The sequence below is a fragment of the Zonotrichia leucophrys genome, chromosome 20, assembly GCF_028769735.1.
Source record: "Zonotrichia leucophrys gambelii isolate GWCS_2022_RI chromosome 20, RI_Zleu_2.0, whole genome shotgun sequence".
NCBI lineage: Eukaryota > Metazoa > Chordata > Aves > Passeriformes > Passerellidae > Zonotrichia > Zonotrichia leucophrys.
The window spans coordinates 9,505,185-9,527,344 of record NC_088189.1 but is presented as its reverse complement, the minus strand read 5'-3'; the positions used below and the strand labels follow the sequence as shown (position 1 = coordinate 9,527,344).

The 22,160-nt window shown below is 41.7% G+C and overlaps 1 protein-coding gene across 1 annotated transcript in view; it reads left to right on the top strand.

The window, feature by feature from the left end:
* The window catches only part of TOP1 (DNA topoisomerase I), a 65,761-nt gene that overhangs the window by 5,799 nt on the left and 37,802 nt on the right, over nucleotides 1–22,160 (top strand). The gene's annotated exons all lie outside the window — the stretch shown is intronic.

Genomic DNA, 22,160 nt, shown 5'->3' with positions numbered 1-22,160 from the left:
TGAATCAGGGACCTGTGTAAAAGTGTGGGTTTTTTACGTGGCTTCATGTAAATTAGACACACAGCTCATAAATGTGATCAAGCACAAATCAGATTTAATTTCATTTACAACTGTGACTTCAGATATTCGTTAGATAGTTCATTGAATTCCAACCTCCTGAGTTGCCCTGTCAGCAGAAACTGCAATAATATGTAATTATAGCAAGTACTTAACATCTCATTGACTCAAATTCCTCTGTTAATGATTTCACTGGATTCCTGTTAAAGTAATACCTGCTGCAATGGCACAAGCCACTGCCCTGTTAGAGGGAGGCTCCAGGTCAGATTCTTCCTGGTGTTGTAAATTGCTGTAGTTCTGCTAAATCAGTGGAGCACTGACAGTGTATCTGCTTTTTTGTTACTCGGCTGCAGGGATGGGCTTTAATGACGCTGTGACTATTTAAGAGATACACAGTTTAACCTAGGAAGTCATTGCAGATTTCTTTTTCCTGTGGCTTTTCAAGATGGGACAGTTTGTCTTTCAAGTCCTCTTGAGCTGATTGTGCTGATACAGTTTCTCATATCCTTGAAGAACATTCACAAATATTTATTGGCTTATTAAATTTAATTGATTTTGTGGCTTCCAGTTTTATAGATAGTGCTCCCCATTTCATAGAAAACCTCACACTCCAACACATGGAAGCAAAATCTATTTAGTGTTATATATGCTGCTTCTGCCTGTGTTTTTGAAGGTCTGTGTCTTAGCTTTCCAAATCTGAGAGAAGATAGATGTTGAAATCAGTGTTTATTACATTGCTGGGACTGTCCCTTTTGACAGAGCATATGACACATCTGCCTGTACCTTCTCCCTGCAGGACTCTCTGTTCTGAGCTCTTCAGCACTGTCAGCATTCAAATGTGGTTCATCTTTAGATTTCAGAATTTCAGATTCCTCCTGGTCAGGGAATGAGAGAAGGATTTGAGCTTGCTGTGATTTCAGCAGCGAGTTTGCTGCTGTTCTGCTCTTCTGAAAAAAACAGTAGAAAATAAATGTAAAACCCAATTCATAGCTGCAGTAGGATTTATAAGGAGAACTCCTTTTAAAGTGTTCCCAGTTGGTGTTGTCCTTACTCTGCCAGTAGCTGCCTGCTTCTGCAAGTCCTCTGTGTGTGCTCTGGTGGCTTCCATGTCCATCAGTGGTTGAACACTGGAGTTACTACAGCGTGGAAGGGCTGTTCCAGGCAGAGCAGAGCAGAGAAGCCTTTTCTGCTGCAGGCTCCTGCTATTCCCTGCTCAGCTGAGCACGTTGTAGTAGTGGTTTCCCGGTGTGTATGAGACTCCAGTATTTTTAGCACAGCGTTTGTTCAAAATGTCCTGGCTGACATAAATGCTAAATAGTTCCAGTGGATTTAATGAGGTTTCTAGTTGGAAATATTTTCATCTTGAATGCTTGCTTTTTAAACTACTGATCTTAGGCAACTGCTGTAATGTCTTGTGGTGTCACAGCGAGAGTTAGGACTTTGGGAAGGGGATGAGAAAAGAAAGGGTGAATTTAAATTTGGATTCTTGTGACCTGTATGGTGTAAGGAGGATTAAAAAATTGGTTTTGGCTTCAGAAATATGAGCATACCTGCATGTTTTCAAGTGGAAATTTGGTTTCTAAATTTGACTTCTGTAGCTGCTCAGCTGATGAACAACTGAGAGCTCCAGAGCTGAGAATCACAGTGGAGAATGTGAAGCAGTAGTCAATCTTCCTGAAATTTATTCTTTTGTAACATGTACTTAGTATCAATGATTTTCCAACTTCTTTGAGAAAAAAATCACGATTTTTAAAAAATCCTTGTCTGTGTCAGCAGGAGCAGTGGCAGGAAATACATTTTTGTGCCAGTCCTTGCAACAAACAATAATCTGGGAGATCCTCCAACTGGTGGAGATCAGACTTGATGCTTTTGGAGACGTGGGAGACCTTGGCAATTAGTTCTCTATTAATACTAATGATAGAGATGGAGTTCTGTAATGAGGGAAGATGAGTAGGAGAAGGACAGCAGTTCAAGTAAGAATTGCCTCACAAATTTTCTAGTGTTATCACAGAGTTCTGTGATGTTTCCCATCATCTCAAGGCCTGTTTCTCTGCTGGAATAAAATACTCTACTGGGGAAGTTCACCTTGTTTCATGGCTGTTGCTTGAGTCTGAGCAGTTTCTCTCAGAGGTGGTTGCAGCATAGTTCAGTTTGGAAGAATGACTTGCACTGACAGCTGCTCTGGGCTTGGATCTGCCTGTTCCCAACATGAAGGAGTCCCAAGGACGGGCAGCAGTGAGCATGCCTTACTCCTGTCTTGGGAGGCTTTGGAGGCAGGGGCTGGAAAATGTCTGAAGTGCTGATCTTGATGGGATGGGGGGCAGTGCAGGCTCACTGGAGGCACAGCAGGAAAGTTAGTGTAGGTGCTTGTCACTCAGCCTCAGCGGTGTCTCCTCAAGAAAAACACCCTGCTTCTCCACCTGGGGTACTTAAACCCTTGACTTCTGAAATTGGGATGATGGCAGGGTAAAGAGGGACAGCATCAGACTGTTGGGAAATGGTTTTAATTGGAGGCTCCTGTCAGTCTTAAAGAGACAAAAGTTCCTTCCCACAGAGCTTCCGATCAGTAGAGGTTTTTATTCCTTATTGATGTTTTTGACGTGAGTGTATTTGTTCATGTTCACAAGCTTGCCATATGCTTTGTGCAGTTGTGAGCTGTGTGGGTGTCCCTGTATGTATTTTTATCTTATACCTTCGTCAGAGAAGGAGCTTTTTAGGGAGTGTTAGCAAGACAATGGCTTTCTTCTCTATTAGTGTTGCAGAATGCTGAACCTCGAAAGATGGAGATGGTGTCCATCAAAAGATGGAGATTTTCCTTCATAATTCTGCCCAGCATAGACATGTTACAGACAGATGGACATTCATGGAATTCAGCTTTGCAGCAGAGTAATTCTGCAGCTGCCTGTATCTTTCCATCACTGGAGAGAGATTGATTTCTGCCTCAGGAAAGCTTGGAGTGTACTTGTAGCTTCACTAAAATATTTTTATCAGTCTGTGTAACTCGTCTTTGGCCATGTCCATTAAACTCATGTTTCATGGTGGGGATGTCCTTGTGTCTGGTTTTGGGCAGGCTGGAGTTAAGTTTCTTCCTGGTGCAGTGCTGTGCTTTTGGGTTTGGTATGAGAATAGTGTTGATAACACACTGATGTTTTAGTTGTTTGGACAACTAGCTAAGTGCCTGCTAGGTCTCATCAGCTGCAGGGTACAGCTGACAGTCTCTTTCACACACACAGCATTCAGCACATAGTGCAGCTTTATTTGGGGGAGAAATACTCTTACATTCTCAATGAAGGCATAGTTCTGCTTCTTCAAGATGTCCATTTTTTTCCATAATGCTATTTTTCAGTGATTTTCTAAAAATAAGACCCTGGTGGCTTTTATTCCGTATTGCTCATTTTGTAATCCCAGTCATTGATTTGCATAGTGTTACTAATTTTTGCAGGCATCCAGGAGCTCAGTAGTTGAATATTTTGCTGTGTTTAAGAATAAATGATAAGAAAAAATTAAATGTTGAACATGCATAAACTGCATACAGCTTTTCTGTCTAAAACCCACTGTTTGGCTGCCCTGAAATAAGTTTTACCAAAGGATTTGGAATTTCTGAAGTGTTGGGCTCACTCTACTACTCAGTATATGCAGCAGGGAATTGGAAGTTGTCTTGTTTCCATCCAAATGTCTGGTCAGTTTGGTGCAGCTAGATGTGTGGCAGTGTCCAAAGGGAACAATTTTAAGAATTTTTAAGAACAGTTTTTTTAGACATTGGCCAGAGATGTGGCTTCATAGTTAAAAAGTCAAGAAAATAATTCCTAGGGATGGAGCAATCCCCAAGTGCAGATGGCTTTTTAATTTTTTCCTGGCATTTGTCACATACTCTGCTCTGTTGCCTAACACAGCTTCTGACACACGAGAGCATGAACTTGTAGAGTGTTATCCAGAACATTTTTTCTTTCATTTGTCACTTCTGCACACATTTTCAATTGAACAACATTGCAGCAGCTTTTCCTGTGCATGTAACATGGAATAGCTGACCTGTACTTTAGGGCCAGGGCAATGTACTTTAGTTGAACTTTTTATTGATGGCAATATTTTACTACTCAAGGCTTATCCTGGTATTTGAACAAGAGCCAGACTTGTCAAAACAGCTGCTCCTCTTCCTCTGAGGTTGCACTTTCTTGTTTTGCAGAGGCGGCTTATAAAGACCTTTTAGGAGAGAAGATGCTTCAGTGCTTTTTCTCCTTTTAAACTATAGAGGCTATTGCAGATTTTTCACTAGCTTGAGGTAGAGTTGAGAAACATGGTGATCTTCTAAGTAAAAGGCAGAGATTTCTGGAGTTGAGGTTTAAGTACAACTTGTAAGCAGAGTTTTAGGAGGAGAAAAGCACAGGTAGTAGCAGGAGACAGACCAACCAACCCCCTGTTACATACAGTCTCTTTGGGACCTGATAACCAGGTGGGAGGCTGTCTTCCTGCAGCAGATGCAGGTGGATGGAGTTTGTGCTGTCCTTAGGGAGATAAGTAGCTGATAAGTTGGCAATTCTTATTCCAGCTCCTGGTTTGGTGCAGTGCTGCCTTGCCAGCTGTCAGCTTGTCTGGAGTGCTCGGTGCTCTGCTCAGGACATGAGGGTGAAGGGTTGAATGTGGAGAGAGACTCTTTTGAAGCTGAAGGCAGGAAGCACCAGGGAGGGACATTTTGTTACTCATGGCTGCTGTGTCTGGGTTTAAGGTCATTTGTGCTGTACATTGTTATCTTGTCCTCAGGCCATATTGTTTAAACAGGCAGCACAATGGGGAAAGAGGGAGTACCATGCTCTTCTCAGAGCTGGAGAAACCAGAACATAGTGGAGTGATTTTTTCCAGCACAGAAATAGATGTAAAGCTGTCTGGCTAGGATGGAGATTCAGTTCCACCTTGGACACTTGCTTCTGACTTTTAATTCCTTCTCCAGCTTAGGACTGAGGTGCTTATCAAAGGGCAGCACACAGTATTAAAAAAAAGGAGCTTCTGCAGTTTTAGCATATTGTTATATGCAAATCTCATCTCAGGGACTAGGGTGGGCATTTTTTTCTGTGGTACTGTGTTATTTTACGAATACTTAATGATACAGAACAAATTAGAAATGTTGTGTGGAAGGTTCTGCAATTAATGAAATCACTTTGCAATAGGGAGACAAGACAGTGTGTTCCTGGTTTGTGTGCAGGGTTCTGGTATCAGGTACGTCAGTCTCTTGCACCATACAGCCACCTTGCTATGAGTGTCTCCCAACTGGGCCTGGAGCAATAGGAAGAGCAAATTATGTCTTCTCCCAGTTTGTGAATGCTGGTGAGTGTGTGAGTAAGATCAGTTTTTGGAAAGATAAAACAGCTGGGCTGGGCAGGTACTGGTTTAAACTTGCCTTAGGAAGGCACCTTACAAGTCAGACGAGCACTCTCCAGTTTAATCCAGCCTTTTGGGAAAAGGGAAGCTGGAGCTCTTTGGAGATCCATGAGAAGGGGATGATTCATTGCAACACAAGCAGCATGTACAAAATGGAGGGATGGAGGAGAGCTAGTGACGTACTCTGAGGTTTGTTCTCCAGAGTTAATGACCACCAGATGGGGAATAAAAGGCAGCCTGCTTTTCTTTTGAGGACTGGGAATGTCATTGAGGCTGTTAAAATGTGCTGTATCTGTGGTAATGCTGCTTGTGCACAGCAAACCCTTTGATGTGTGGATCAGAGTTATCTTTCCTAGCTGGTGTTTCCCCTCAACACTTGGGTTTTGGCTGAAGATGAGATTCTTGCAGTGTGGTTTACAGAGCACCTCAGGGATACGGAGCAAAACTCTGAGTGCTTTCTGCAGTAGAAAAAGTGAGGTGCAGGTTGTGTTCCTGTGCCCAGCATGAGCAGCCAGACAGCCAGGGGCAGTTGGTTCATGTGGACAGAAATGTGGTGTGAGATGAACTCATAACAACAGTGACCTTGATTCACTTGTGCAGCGTTGCCCAATCCCTCTGTAGGTGTCATCTCCATCCATCTCTGCAGTAAGCAAGCACTGGCACAAATCAGAGTCTGAATGTCAGTGCTGTTAACTCTGATGCTCACAAGTTGTCATCCTAGAAGTGTGTAGGTGTTTGGGTTACTTTGTCTTGCTCCATCAGATGGGACATCTCTCCAGCTGTCCAGGATACCTTTGGACATGAATGTGGAAAACATTTGCATTTTTCAAGAGCCTTTTACACTTTTGCAATCTCCTCTCCTCCTGCCCTCTTCCTACTCCAAAACCTGGAAGACTGTCAGAGGAGCCATCACCTTGTCTGAGTCATGTTATCATAGCTGTGTATGTCACCTGCCCTTCATTAGGGAGCATAAGCAGGCTGTCCTTGAAATACCTGTTTTTATGAGTAGATAGAGTCTTCTAATTTAAAATATGCTGCTCTCTGGGTTTTGGTAGCTGTCATAAACAGTGTCTTTCTTTTATCATCCAGTGGGCTTATTCAGCATCACCTGAGTCTAAAGGAAGCTGCTTCCTGGGTTTTAGGCTGTTGTAATCATACAGATATAAAAAGTACAGCTTGGCAGCTTTAGTTGTCAGCATGAGGTCTTGGGAGAGCCCAGCACGGTGTAGTTTTATTTTCCCCAGTCTATAGCTTGTCTTGCAGTAGATGGAGACTGCAGCTGGCAATAAGGTGAAGGCTATCCCAGTAATTTAATTCTTAAATTGAATCCTGGGCAAAAGGCAGAAGCAGTTGAACTGGCAAGTGCATCATTTTCTTGTTTCAGAAGTGAAGGTGTAAAGTTGTTCTGGAAGCACTGCTTTCTGTCTAACACATTTTCCCCTTCCTTCCTGTCCTGCCCTGTTGTTGTGACTTCTGTCCACTGATGCAGAATCGTCAGTTTATGGTTTTGTTCCACATCACTGTCAAAACATGAGCTCGTCTGTGCACAGCAAAACATAAATTTACATTTGAACCATAGCCTGAATTAAAATTCTCCATCCCTGTGTTCATGAGTGGGCCTCTCCTGCAGCACTCATCCTGGGCAATATTTGCCTCTTTCAAGAATCTGATAGATTTTCCTTCAAAGCTGCCAGTGTTGTGTGCACACCAGCTGAATCTGGTCTGGGTGCACTTCAGCACGCTGGGTCCATGGCTGCTGCCAGCAGGGATGGGGAGTTCAGCAGGGGCACTGCATGTCCCAGGAGCCAGTCTGTGCCTGGGCTGTGCCCATGCTGCTCAGTGTGCTTGGTGAGAATGTGAAACGATGCTGACACCATGGCCACGTTTCTGAGGGATCAGAGCTTTGCTAAATCTTTGTGTGCTGAAGTTAGGGTGTATTTTTAAATGGTTTCCTTTGTAGGGAATGAGCTGTGGAGCACTGTTTTGTGAAAGAAGTCCCCTGTAGCTGTATTTCACAATAGCATGAAACAGTGTTCAAAACAGATGTGAGCTTCATTTATTAAGGGCAGAATTAGTTTGGTTTTAATTTAAGTTTTTGTGTTTTTTCTCACTTTTTTTGAATACCCCCATCCATTTACCCTGGAACAGGAGCCTCATGGTCAGACTCTAATCCAGAGTAAGAAAACTTGAATTCCAAAGGGAATTTGTTAGTGTGTGATGATTTTTTTTTCATAAGATAAATTTTTATATAGTCTTTTTGTGTGTATTAACATTTTAATTTCAGCAGAGGTTTGGAATTAGTCTTCAGCAATTAGCTCCATAGGTAACCAGAGTCAAATATGTCCTGACTTTGTTTTTCTCCAGTACTAAGAAAAGTATTTAAAAATTATTGTAGTACATAGACTACAAACAAGTATTTTAATCTTTATCATAGTAGCTCCAGAGGCCAGACAAGTAAGTTTTCCACTGCTTTTCAGTTCAGGAAAGATAAGGTGTTCAGAAGGGCTTTCTTCTAAGCATCCATGGAGTGTTTGAAGGTTCAAGAATTAATGCAGATTTGTCATTTCTAGGTTTATGACAGGTCTGTTATATCCAGGTCTGAAGGTGCTGTCATTTGGTCAGCAAGTGTCAGGGGCACTTGTTCAGTTCCTCATTCTGTAAGCTCAGGCTCTTTTTTAAATCTTTCCTGTCTCTTCCCCATCACTGCCAGGTATTCCTACAGTGTGTATATACTACTAGGTGGTGTATTCAGCACTTTGCTAACTACAGGTATGTGATTTCCCAGATCCTGTCATCTGAATGGGTTTAGTTACATTCAAATCCAATTACTTGGGGAGATTGGTACTCCAAAAAAGCACAGACTTATGTTGTCAGGCATCTTTGTACACCAAGAGTCAGAAGATGTTCCTTCCCTGTAGGTCCCTGCAGTTTCCCTTGCACTTAATCCACCCTTGTACATCAGATGTGCCCGTAGTTCATAAAACACTTTGTTATGGAACAAATGCTGGGCATGACCTTAACTGTAGACTTTTCATAGTAGCAAAGTTAGATGGTTTTTTTGTTTGGTTTTTTAGCATATCATGCTTGGTATTAGCAAATTACCTCCTTGTTTTACTTGTCCGTGCTTATGGCTTTCACTTAAAAAGGAAAATTGCAGTTTCTCTGTCAGGGTTAGCTGTCTTACTGTGAAGTGCAACAGGATTCCAGTACTTGTCACAGTGACTGCAGTGACAGAAAGTGTCTTGGTCTATATTTTGATCTCAAGTAACTCATACTCCAAAGTCTTGTTGTGAAAACCTAGTGCTGAACTGTTTCTCTGCTTGTAGATCCCTTCTTGAGCAGAGACTACTGCACTGCTTTACCTCCTACTTAGGAACCAGGTTGAACTTACATTGTATCCAACAAATTTGGGGTATTTAGTACAACATCAGGAGAAGAAAGGTATTCCTGTTACAAGCTGTTACTTAAAACTGTTTCTCAGTTTTATTAAACACTTTTCTTCAGGAGTATGTTGATCTGTTGGAGCAGCTGCTTAGTTTTGAGAGTGAAATTAAGTATCTCATGTTGTTTGCTAATTTTCAGAATAGGTTGGTCACATTATTCTTTCTTCTGATATTAGGGCTACTTGTCATGCAGCTTTCCCCACTTATGGGCCCTGTTTAGTATTACACAGCCCATTAATGAAAGCAGAAGGCTCCAGGCTTTCACTGCTGGAGCCTTTTTACATTTGAGAGGATCAAGTAAAAGGTGATCACAGGTCGCAGTTGTGACCACAGGAAAATGAGCAAATTTTCCCTGGTCTGCTGGAGACTGGAGTTCAGGAAATAAGATAATTGCTAGTTCAAAAATAATGTGGTACACTTTTAAACTTGCAGAATAATGTCACTGAAATGCTTGGAAACTCAAACAGATTAAATGTATTTGGGGGTTGCAGTTTCAGAAACTGCTGGGGCTGCTGTGCACTCCTGGGTAAAGCTGAACCTGCTCAGAGGAGAGTGAGCCTGGCTCTGCTGGATACCTGCACAGTGCTCTCACTCCCACATGTGCTTTTGTCTAGCACAGGCTTGAAATATTTGGGAGATCAGGACAGGAGGAAATGGTGCAGCTGCTGCTCTGGGCTCTTTGTGTGAGAGCAAACTGCTAAATCAGCTGGAGTGGCTGCAGCTTCCATGCTGGTATTAGTCATTCATGTAAAATTGATAATAAATTTTAATAGATGTATTGATTCAATTTTGACTCTAGTAAAAATTATCATAACTTTAAAAAAATTGTCTCAACATATATAAAACTGGCAGCCAAGAAATTTCAAAATATTTCATAGCATTAGAGCTGAATCATTCAGGAATAAATTATGAGATTGTAAATAGTCTTAGATGTTCATCTTGTTTCCTTTGCCTATTTCTGCTGTAAAATAATCAAGTGGAAATAAATATTTCCTAATGCATTGGAATACCTGTGAAAATAAGATTTATAACTTGGGTTTCTCACTTTAGGTTATATTAAAGAGAAATAATAGAGCCTTGAATCTTTATGGTCGCATCTGTAGTGCTCATAGTTTTTCAAGCATGTTTCTACCCCTCTCACCAGTGAACATTTTAAAAATATCAGGTTCCATGTTCAGAATACTGGAAAGTAGAGAATGTGATTATGTTGCAGAAGCTCTGATATGATGGGAGCACTTGGGGTTTGAAGTGTAGTGATAAATGAACTTTTGATGACACTCTGCACCTGCAACCTATTTCCTTTGGTTTAAACAGCTCATTTAGTGACTGTGGTAGTGGAGGGCATTTGAAAGCTCAGAAGAAAAAGCTGTTTCCACAACTGGTTATTTCTGTGTAGGTAAAGAAAGGACTGCTCTTAAAATTGAGGCACAAGGTAACCAGCATTGATTCAGTTCAGTTTTTGAGGAGTATGCTTGCTTTCTTTTAGATGGGAAACAAATTACATAAACATTTCCTCCCCTTCATGTCTTATTCAAGGCAGATTTGAGTTTTTCATGGAGTAGAATCTCAAAATGTTGACTGTGTGTTCCATGAAGAGATGCCAGCTATTAGTTTTTTAAAAATGAAAGGGAAAAAAAAAACTAGCAAACAAAACACAACCAAAAAAAAAAACCTCAGCAAACTGATAATACATTGCATGGAGTTTTTTAATTGAAGAAGCTAGGAGTGTACCATGCATAATAATGTAGCCACAGCCTTTTATCCTGTGTCAATAGGTTATGCTTTATATTCAGGTATTTGTAATGGTGTGATGTAACAGTTGTCAACTAGTGAGATTTGGCCTGGATTTAACATAATAAACAGATTACAGCTGCATGAAGAGATTAAAATCAGTGGCTTTAAGTAACATTTTGTAAATTGAAGACTTCCAGTGGAATTTAGTGCAGCTACTTATTAAAATATTGCATTTAAAACTACTGTGTCCTACACTGCTCTGCTGATCCTTCTTTCTGCACCCTCTTTCCCTTGCTTCAGAAGACTCCAGAGTACAGAAGTGTAGAAATCTCAAGTGTCATTAAACATTTACGTTGTGTTTACTTTCTTGTGTGTTTTAGCTGGAATCAGATTTCTCCTTGTATGCTAATTGTGGTAAGATCCCCTTAAGGCAGGGGAATTGCATTCCCTCCCTTGACTTGAGAATGGGACTTGTGGCAAGGCTGATTCTGATAAAATGCTTCTAGACACTGCTGGAATTGGCCTCTTGTGGGTGAGTGATCAATTAACTCACCCACAATGGGGACAGAGGTGAAATCGGGCTGTATCCATCCAGTGCAGCCCTACACTTAAAAGGAATCACTGTAAATACAAGGGAAAAAAAAGACCCAACCAAAAAAATCCTGTCTGGGATCATTGTGGGAGTTGCTCCTACAGTGAGGAACCTGCTCAAGTGTAATAAAAATAAGTTCTCAGTCTTCTGAAACGAATTTATTCTAAGACTTTGGCCCTGCTACCCCCCATCAGTTCAGCTTAATGGGAATGATATTCAACAAATAGGAGAATAATCTGACTGGTGCACAAAGCAGTGGTGTTGCTTGGTAGATTTAAAGCTTCTACCAGCCACTTTTTTTTTGTCTTGTGCATTCAGTTTACACTGTCAAAGCAAGCATTGCAGAGGCTTGTTCCCAAGGGTGCTGCCTCCCTACAGCAAGCAGGAGCCCAGCACTGGCCGAAGCCACGCCGAGCTGTCAAGGCTTGGTTAATAAAAGGCTGTGAGCAAATGCCATTAGAGCCTCTCCCTGAGGACGCTGAGCATGTACCACTCCCATGAGTATAAACTGTGGGATCCTGGCTGCTCACACAGCCTGGCCATCCACTGCTGCAGGAGAGGCAGTTCAATGCAATTTGCTTGGTTTTTTTCCCCCTGATCTGCTGAATTTTTCCTTGGGGGAGCCCTTGTTCTGGATTAAACCCAGGACAGTCAAACAGACCACAGCCCTGTCCTTGTGTGGTGTTGGTGTGAACACAGACTCTGTGTGAGCTGCTCTTGGGACATCACTCTTGTGATTTCAGGTAGTCTTTACAAAAAATTTATTTTCCATGAATCCAAGTACAGCAGTGATTTACTCAGCCAGCAAGAGAAAATGTTTTTCTAGTTGACATCATTGCAGGGTGATTACTCCTGACAACACAGCCGTTTTCTTGTAATCTACTACAGTTTTTAAACTTCACCCCAAAATAATATCAGGCTATTTTTAAAATATAGGTTGATATATAGGCTGAAGTCTCTATTATCATGTAAGGACTAGGAATTGTCGTTGTTTGCCCCTGTTTTCTCCTGGTTCACCTTGTAAGTTTGCATGCAGTAATCAGCCTTTCCCTTTGCATCACAAATTGTGCTGTTTGCACCTTTCCAGGCTAATGATGGTGTAAAGAGCATTTGGAGGCGGGAGGAGCTTGTGCTGGGGGCACTGACTCAGTGTGCGGGTGCTGTTCAGAACACGAAGTTCTCGTCTGCAGTGCAAAGTTGTGACAGATTGCACCAAAAGATTCTCTTTGCTCTTGACCTAGTCTGTTGAAGTGACTCTCAGAGCTGTTCCTGGGGCAATTCTTTGCCAAAATTCTCCCAAAGGTGATCCAGCTCTCACCTACCTGTCTGCAATGAGGCAGCAGCAATGTCACTACATGCTGTGCTGGTGGTCTGGGCTTGCTGCTTGTGCTGCAGCTGAGCACTGGTTCTTCAGCTCAGGTTCTTCCAGCTTGGAAGCAGCCAAAGAGTTAAAGTTCCTCTGGTGTATGTGCACTTGGTGTTTCAGTCCACCTGGCTTAGCACATCCCTCCTGAGAAGGGACTGATATTGTCCCCAAAATTCTGCAGCCAAAATGGTTTGCCAAGAGCTCTTAAAAGAAAAAAAATCCTGCAAACCAGAAAGATAAGGGTTAATAAAAAAAGGCGTTTGCTTTAGATAATGAAGTACGGAATAGGTTATCTCCTGCAGTCCCTGATAGCTCCGAAGTCTAAACAGGGCTGTAAATGTTGGGATTGCCCTGTTTGCTCACCTTCTGCCCCGGCTCTCCAGAGGTGTGTGCCCCTGCTTCTTCCTCCTCAGCCACTCTGGGTGACCCTGGCAGTTCCGTTTGTCTCTGCACACACATCCCTCGGTGTGGTGGGTACATCCCTCCCTTTGTCTCTTCCTGAGAAAAGATTTTGTGTGACAGCACCGCGCGACAGTTTGTGCGCTAAGCTGTGGATCTGTGCTAAAGGTTGGTTTCTTTCTGACTGAAAATAGGATTAGTCCCCCTTGCATTATCTATTTGAATGCCCTGAAATTTTACCTTCTTTCATAATTTTAAGCTAGTTTTACAGCCCTGGGTGCCAGACTGGTTTGTGAACAGTTGTCCAGGCTTTCCTGGCGAGTCTGTCTGTCCTGCCGTGCCGGTTATGTTGGCTGTGTTTTGCGCAAGAGGGAAGAAGTGGGGGAGAATTTGGAAAAGCCTGAGATTAGATGGTGTGGTAAAAGTTTTCAGTATTAGTAGACCTGAAATCCACAAGGAACCTGCTTTTATCAACTCCTTTTTCCCCCTCCTGTTGATTTGTAGCAGCTGCTTGTGCTCAGCCACAGTCACTTTATGTACCTGTAAGTCCTTCAGGATTCCAGTCTTGTATATTTGTGTATTAGCAAATGGGGATGCAGATGGAGTTACAATATGTGTAAGGCTTTTGAAACCTCAGAGGTAACTATGATTAAACTTGTTTCCCTCAGATCTGCTTGTGCTCTTTAGATCCCACTCTCTGCCTCATCCCAGCCTCCTGATGTGCAGGAGTGTGGGCTATGGCTGTTAAGTGTGTCTTACTTTTGCTTCTTTTTAAAAAATGGACATGCAGTGCAGAACTTTGTTTATTCATGTGGTTGCAGACTCATAAAGCAGTAGGAAAAATTGCTGAAACCATTTCTACCCCAGTAAGGGAAGGCACTCCAGTTCTGAATGGAGGAGGCAATGGAAAATAAGTATTTGCACTCATATGAGTGTAGCTTTATAAGAATAAATATCACTAGAGACAAGAATGGGTTTGCTTTTGGTTCCTTAGGAGACTACTCTGGACTCTACTCTTTTCATGCCAGCACGGCAGCATTTTAAGCTGCTCACTGGCACTGGTCATTCCCTGAAGTTTTAATTTGCTGTTCTGTTTTATTCTGCTTTGTTAGTGGAAACATACTAATGGGTTTCAGTCTCTGACTCTTATATATACAATTACAGGAGAATGTTTTACATCTTGGGAATCCCTGGAAACACATGTTTCTGTTCACATGGAACTTTTTTGGTTTTGAATGCAAATAATGGATTGAAACTTCATTGTTGCCTCTCGGTCGGGAGCCCTTTGGCATGTGTAAGAAGCAGCTATTAATTTAGCCTTTCTGTACTGATCAAACATGTATTTTCATGCTTTATAAGGCTTCCTTGGACTTGTTCTTTGTGTAATGTTGTCTACTGCAATTTTACTGCAGTGATTTTATGCATTTGTTACAACAACTAAGATCTGCTGTGGAATGGGAATATGTGAACATTCCACCTCTTTGGGAAGAGGCCATGTAAAAGGTGCTGACAAGTCATTAAACTTGCTGCTTCTGCCTACACCAGTAGTTGTTTTGTTGCAGGATGCCTGTAGTGTAGCAGTTTCTTAAGGTCAGCATCCCTGTATGCCACACAGCTATCTCAATTACTTAAGCATTAATTACCCACAGAGTATTAGCTATTTCCCCAGCAGGTGAAAAAGTGAGGTGCACAAAAAATAAGCAATTAATCCAGTGTGGCTGAAAAATAATTTCAAGAAGGGCTCAAAACATGTGCACTAAGAGTGTCTGTCCTCTTTCTCAAGAGGCTTTTAAAACACATCTTGCTTTGCCTCCTGAGCCTCTGCAGTCTGGGTGAGATTGATGAAATGGCAGCAGTGACATTTGCTTCAGGTTAACTTCATCTCCCAGAGGCTCCAGTCACACAAGGTAGGAGTGATCAGTCAGGTTTTTTTCTGGCATCCTTAACATCTCCCTGATCAGCTTTTAATGTTTGGGTATGGACAAGTTAAACACCAGCCTGCCCTGTCCTGTGGCCACCATGTGCTGTCCCTGTCAGCAGGGCTGGCACGTTGTTTTACCTCTCTTCCTTGGATTGAAGTTGTCCCGAGGTTTCAGTGGAGCAAGAGGTGCATTGATTTCATTTTGAAAACTTCGTGTAATATCTTTGTTTGCATACTAAAACTGGAGCTTAGGGGAACTTCTTGAGAAGTTGGTGGAGCTGTTCTAAAGGACTGAGAATGGCTGGACACAATTCTCTATCCACCTTTCTCTGTTCTCCTGTGAAGATTCATCACCAAGTCATTCTATTGTTTTCTTCTTTTCCCTCTATTCAAAAGCAAGGAATACTGCCTTCAAATGACAAGATTAATGAAGAATGCAGTGTCTAAGGGGTCTGTGTTGTTCTGAAGCCAAGTTTCCCAGACCAGTCCTTTTAAGGAAAAAGACATAATAATATCTGTCTGGCCCTGGAGTATCTTTTGCCTCAAGTAACTGCTGAAGTGTGGAGAGGGGTTGTGAGATCATTGGTTTTACTCTGTTTCTATCAAAAGTACTCTGTTTCCAAGCTTTTGCAGAATTGGGTACAATGTGGTGTGGTCAATTCTGGCTCAGCTCAAAACAGGTTTTGTCTCTAGAGTAAATATAGTTTGGGAAATGAATAGACTCAAATCTATTCAGTTGTGCTATATTCCTTCATGTGAGGCCTTAGAAAAAGGAAGAATGCTCTCTGGAGGAGTTTTACTTTTCGTAATAAAGTTCCTGCCCTAGAAAGGAAAAACTATTGGGTTGTTCTGCTGTACTTCTCCAGGCTCCCTTTTTGAGTTTTCATAACTTCATTTTTACATTTTTTTTAAGATTGGAAAATGAATGACTGCAGTAAAGAGCTGCATTGTGTATTCCATTTGTGCTTAGTCACAGTTAGTTTAGTTATTTTGCAGTAAATATACTATACTATAAAACTCAAATTTTATCTGGTTTGTGGAGGGAAACAGTGCAGTGTTGAATTGTCAGCATCCCTCAACTGCTGCACCTGAAGTGAAATAAGCTTGTGATAGCACAGTAACTTATTTCATTTAAATTTGATTTCAAGAAGGGTTTTAAGGATTTATATTTCTTTAGCAGTGTAGACTGTGGAGGTATCTTTATAAACACTGGTAAAAGATTTTATGTCAAGTTGCTTTTGGAATGGGTATCTTTTCCATTAAGTATGGCATTATGAAATGAGGAAGCAGAAGCCAGACACTCTTGCTTCATTATCATTGTAGTTTCTTTCCTTTTTTGACTGAAAACCCAGATCCTACTTCTGCTATTGAATTTCAGGCTTAGGTTATGGGAGACTCAAGTGGTGGTTTCACTGTTTCAGTCACTCTCATTTCAGTATTCCAAATGTTTTGCAGTGAGTTATTGCAGAAATAAACCAGCACAGCAAACAGACCTGCAATACTTTCTCAGGGTAAATGTTTTATGTGGATTCTGCAGTTGTGTAAATAGGGCCAGTAAGTGACATATCCAGTTTCACTTGGGAAGTTTATTTTAGATTATGGTTTTCTACTCCAGTGTATCATTCATAATACCATCTTCTCTCTGAACAATGCCTTCTGGGTATGATTTTCTGCTCTTGACACGTGTAGCTGTGTAGAGAGGTTTTCCAGTTTCTGTATCTTTCATATGTACACTTTGGTTTTCTTTGTCTGCCTTGCTTTATTGGCAAAGGTGTTGTCACCCATACCTAGCTGAAGTTCTGTTTTCTGCCCAAGAGCTTCTCTTCTCTCTTTCCTGGGCTACAGCAGTGTCAATCCATTTAAATAAATTCCAGAAGTGCTGTTTAATTGATTACTGGAACACCATGACCATAATGTGATTTCCTCTAACTGTAACACAAATATTTTAGAAAAGTTTAGACCTCTTCCAGATTATTCAGGTGGGATTATTGTATGTGAGTTTTAAATTTTTAAATCCAAACACATAAAGTCAGTGATTACTTGTCCAGAGTTAAAACCTGTTCAAGGGTGAGGGTCCCTATGCCTCAGACCATGCCATGTTTGCCTTATGGTGGCTTTTCTGAGCCACACAAGGCTTGCAAATAGGATTTTTAAATTCTGCACCATGTTTGCTTTCTCAGGCAAGATTTATAAATTGATCAGCAGCTCAGAGAGTGACCTTTACACGTGGGATTGCATTGCCTGTTTAGGTAATGTACTATAACCCTGTCACTATCTGTGTTAAAGATCTTGGATAATGACTGAATGCTACACTCTCTGCTGCCTGGTATCTGTGTATTGTAAAAGTTAGTGCAACACTAGACCATTCTGGTCAGATGCCAAGGGCAAAAGTATGTGTTCTTTGCCAGGAACATGAATAATATTTTAGACACCTTGGACTACATTCACACGTTTGAACACTCATAAACCTCCCTGGCAGCATTTCATAAATTAAACTGCAGTAATTTTAATAGTAGTCCTTATATACAAAATGCAAGAGATTAAAACTTAAAAAGTAATATGATTTGACAAAATAAATGGAAAAAAATCCCTTGAAAGTAAGAAGTCTTTTTCTGGTAATCTGCATTTCAGTATGAATGCTTAAAAGGAGAGCCTGTGGGGGAGGGAGAAAAGCAGTAAAATTCTTTCATTTAGGCAATAATAAAGAGACTTTAAGCTTTGCTTACTATTGCATCACAAGCAGTGAGAGGAACTCAGGCTAACCTGTAAAGAGGCTGCAGTGGAGTACATGCCTTACACGAAGGTGGTGTTTCAGCTGAGAAGGGACTGACCATTTCTCCAGTGACAGCAAGTTTTTGAACTTGACCAGCTTTTGAACCTAATCCTGTGTTAGAGTTACCTCACTTTCATAATTTAGCAGTGGAACTGGAGAAGTCTTAAAGAAGACTCTCTTCTCCTTTGCAGAGAGGCTGAAAAGACCCTGCTGGTTTCATCTCTGCCAAACCAGAGGGTTTCTCGCTCATGCTTCAAGTTGAGTACAAGAGAAAGCCCTGTTCTCATACACAGCAGTGATCCTGAAAGCCTTGAGAGCTCATTTGCTTCTCCTGTAACACACAGCTAGCACTGAGGAATTGGATTTAACTCAGGGCAGAAATTTCAGCCACTCATCTGAAGCAGAAGTGTTACTGGAATGACAAGAGGTTAAAAATGTTGGTAACAAGATGGATTTTTCATGCTGTGTCCTCAGATTTTGGGCACAGATTGCGATTCCAAGAATCCAGACAGCTTAAATCACCTTTCTGGACATCAGTATAGAGAAGTATTGAGATGATACATAAACTCAAGCATACTCAGCATTAGAAGTATTTCTAGTAAGAGGAAAAGAAACTGGGATGTTTCTGGAACCAGAAGGAAAATACAAAAAGTCCTTGTCCACGGAAATCTAGTAAGACGTTTTAAAGAACAAAGAAACCTCTCTGTAAGCACATTAATGAGCTATTCATGTTGTGCTCACAAAAACTTAGAAGAAGGTGAACAGAAAGACAGCAAATCTGAAAGGCTAATATTTATCTGGAAAAGCTACTGTTGACCAGAAATTGAGGTTACCAGGTGTTAATTTGCTGGCTACCTCACTTAATTGGGGAAAAATTAGAAGGAACCAGATTGTGCTCAGATCTTTTTTTCAGTTCTTTAAAAAAAAATTCTAGTGCAAAATAAAAGTGGGGGGTGGGAGTGGGATAAAATAGCATCTGTAGCATCCTGTATCATGTGCCAACACTATTCTCTTGACAGCTGTACTGATTGGGCATACAAGAGCTTACACCCTTCTCTGATTTCAGTATTTTATTAGTAAAGTTGCTGTCAAAATTGCAATATTAATGTAGGAAGTAGCCCGACTTCCCTTGATTGTGACATGTAAGTATTTTGGAAGGTGTGCAGAGACAGGTGTTCAGAAGTAGTTTTGTGGCAAATGAATTTGGCTTGTGAATTAAAACATCACAGTCCCACATAATTGTTTTGTCACCAGACTAATTAAGCCAAGGGTTGTGCTTGTTGTGAAAGGGGACCGCTCACCTCTGCCATCTGTTGGGACTCTTCCTCTCCCGGTGACAACTGCCTGCTGGAAGAGCCTTTCCTTGCCTTCATCCCTGCTCTTGCCTTGCTGCAGTTGGAGATGCCTGACCTTTTAGAGCTGTGTTCCTGGATAAAGAGTAAAACTTGCCTGTTGCAGGCAGACACATATACAAGTATTGCAAATAGGGTTATGACTCAGCCTTTCCCCGGGGACTCGGCGCTGGAGCGAAGGCGGAGCAGGGAACAACACAGAGCCACAGACCAAAAGTGCTTAGACTTTGCCATCCTTAAACCAACGTCCTTGTAATCTAACAGAGTTAAAAGATGAATCAACCCTGCAAAAATGCAGAGCTGCTCGTGATTTGTTGGAGGTGCAGGGGAATGGCAGGAATAGTACAGGGACTGCGGTAATCTTTTGGAGACATACCAGGCTCAGCATTAACAGACAGAGATCCAGTGCCAGAGACATGAAGCTTTCTAGAACAGAAGAGATGCCAAAAGCTCTGTTTGGGTTAGAGGATACTGAAGGGAAAGCCTCAGGGGTAATGGATGCTTGCCCAGTGAGCATAACCCCTGTCCCCGCTGTAACCTTGTTCTGAAAGGAGACTTTGCATTTTCAGAAATGCTTAAATGCCACATAAGCTTTTGGGGGTTTAAACTTTGCTCACAGTAGATGGTGGATTTTGCTAATGGTCTTGGAGAAGGAATAGTATTTATCTCCTTGTTTAGTGTTAGAGGGATCAGACATACTTACTGGAAGACATATAAGGCAGGAAGCAAATCTGAATGTGTGATAATGTCAGAGCTCTTTCTGTAGCTGATGTGAGGCTGGACTTAGTCAACTACTAATCAGCTGCAAGCTGGGAGAGAGTTACTGGAGGCTGGAAGATTCTTCTAGGAATCAATATGCTAAATATATCAAGGAAGATGCATTGCAGACAGGAACACTTCCCGTTGATTGCCTGTGTGCTGATGAGCCTTGGAGTGAGGTGGCCCCGTTCCCAGCTCAGTCATCTGTTGCCTGTGTAGTTCAGTCAGAGGTGATGCTGCCTTGGTTCCTGGCAAGTGGGTACACAAATGAGAGTGAAATGGCTTAAATTTGTTTCATGTCAGCCATCAAATAACCATTGGCATGGACCCCTAGATAAAGCCAGTCTGGAACAAAGCACTTTTGTGTAGAACGCCAAAAAAAAAGGAATCCTGTGCTTTTTTAATGACCCAGTCTCCTGAACTTCATCCAGCTCCACCCTCAACAAAAAAAGAAAGACCAAGAGCTTTAATGCCTTCTGAGGACACACATACGTCAGTTCAAGACAATTGAATAAACTCTTTGAAGTCTTCATTCTTAACTTACCTCATGGCATCATGTCAGAAAGCAGTACCATGGAGTTTGAATACTAGGCAAATATTCCAGAATAATTTAATCCTTAGGTGATATGCCTGGGAGGTAGGCCTCCATGGAAGTACTGCATTAAAGTGTTGTTCATTGTGAGAGACACCAGGCAGTTCTGCCTTGACATCTTTGTGCTTTTGGTTTGAGACCATGCACAGGACCCACTGTTCCCCAGCCACTGTGGCCTTTGGGCCAGAATAGCTCCATGGAAGACCTTCACATTGGCAGTCCTTTGGTAGACAACAAAGAAAAGCTGTCTGGCAACAAATCCTAGCAAGCAGAGCTAGTTTAACTGGTCAAGCTGTTTTTTTTTCCCCTGCAGTACCAGGCTTTAATTGTCTGAAAATACCAAATCATTGTAAGCAGAGCCAAGGGTTGAGGAAACAGATACCCAACTCCACAGTTCTAGGGTATATCCCTGGAACTGCTTTCCAAAAGTAAATAATAATTTCAGCTGTAAAGCACAAGTCAGCTGCAAGGAAATCTGGTGATCAAGACAAACTGTTCTGTTATCTGCTTTTCTTGGTGACAAGTCATTGTGTGGCTGTGAGTTCTAAAGAGAATAGCACTGAGCACAGTGACACACGTTTTCCATTGATTGGCTGATAGGAAAAATTGATTGTGTGTGTGCTATACTGTGACTGTACATAGCTCTGTGTACAGCGGCACGCTGCTTTCTCTCGCAATTTACCTATTCATCAAGTGTAAATAGCTGCTGTTTGCTGCAGCCTGGGCTGTGGGAATCAGTGAGTAAACCCTCTGTGGAATAAACCCCAGGCAGTTTGCAAACAGCCAGAGCTTCCAGCTCCTGGCTGAACTGAGGAATCACAAGTGTGAAATGCACTGCGAAAACATTTTTGCCAGTGAAATGTGTGTTGTCCTGGTGGGAAGAAGGGCTCAGAGAAATTGCTTCTCTGCAGTTCAGAGCGTGTGGGTGTCTGGTCCCCACACAGTTTGCTAGAGATGCCTGCAGACTCTGCCTGCTGAGAAAGAGATTTTGCTCTTTAGGTACTCGAAAACTCTTGGGTGCTTTATGCTGTAACACCAAATGTTCCACATAACCTGCCATGTGTATATCAAAATATGGAAAACTTAATCCCTGCAATTTAAACATGTGCACTGTGTACACCAGAGCACTGGGAAACATTGCTGAGTTCAGGAGGATGGAGGAAAGGTGCTGAGGGCAAGCTGGAGGCTCTTGAATGTCAGTATTCCTGTGTTGGTTTATGTTGACTTTCTGCAGATGTCTGAAAGCAAACACTGAAGTTACAGAAAACAATAGGTTAAAATCATGTTCAGTGAGTATGTTTCTTCTAATTCCATTTGAATGTTTTGAGGTTTTAAGAGCTGGTGTCAGTTAAGGAGAAAAAATGAATTTGTGGCAAAAGACTTGGAGTCAGGAGGATGAGGCTTGTTCCTGGCTCTGCAGTGCATTTCCCATGTGACTGTGAAAGTCACAAAATCCTTTTGTTGCAGTTTCCTATTCTTAGTGCAGGGATAGGAGTCTTTTTAGAGGCATGGTAGCATCTTTACAATTAACAAAGCATTAATACTTTTACATCCAAGATCTCTGGTGGAAGTTCTAGCACTGGTATCTGAGAAACAATTGCCAAAGTCAGCACAGATTTTAGGTTTTTTGAAGAGCCTGTTTAATTTTGGTTACTTTGAGTAGCCTGTTCAAAATAAAACCTGGGGAGAGTCTTTGGGTATTGAATGTATTCCTCCCATTATACTGATCTTCACTGTAAATGGCCTTTTGAGGTGGTTTTGAGGTGCTAGTTCAGCCTCATCTCCTTTTTAATTTACTT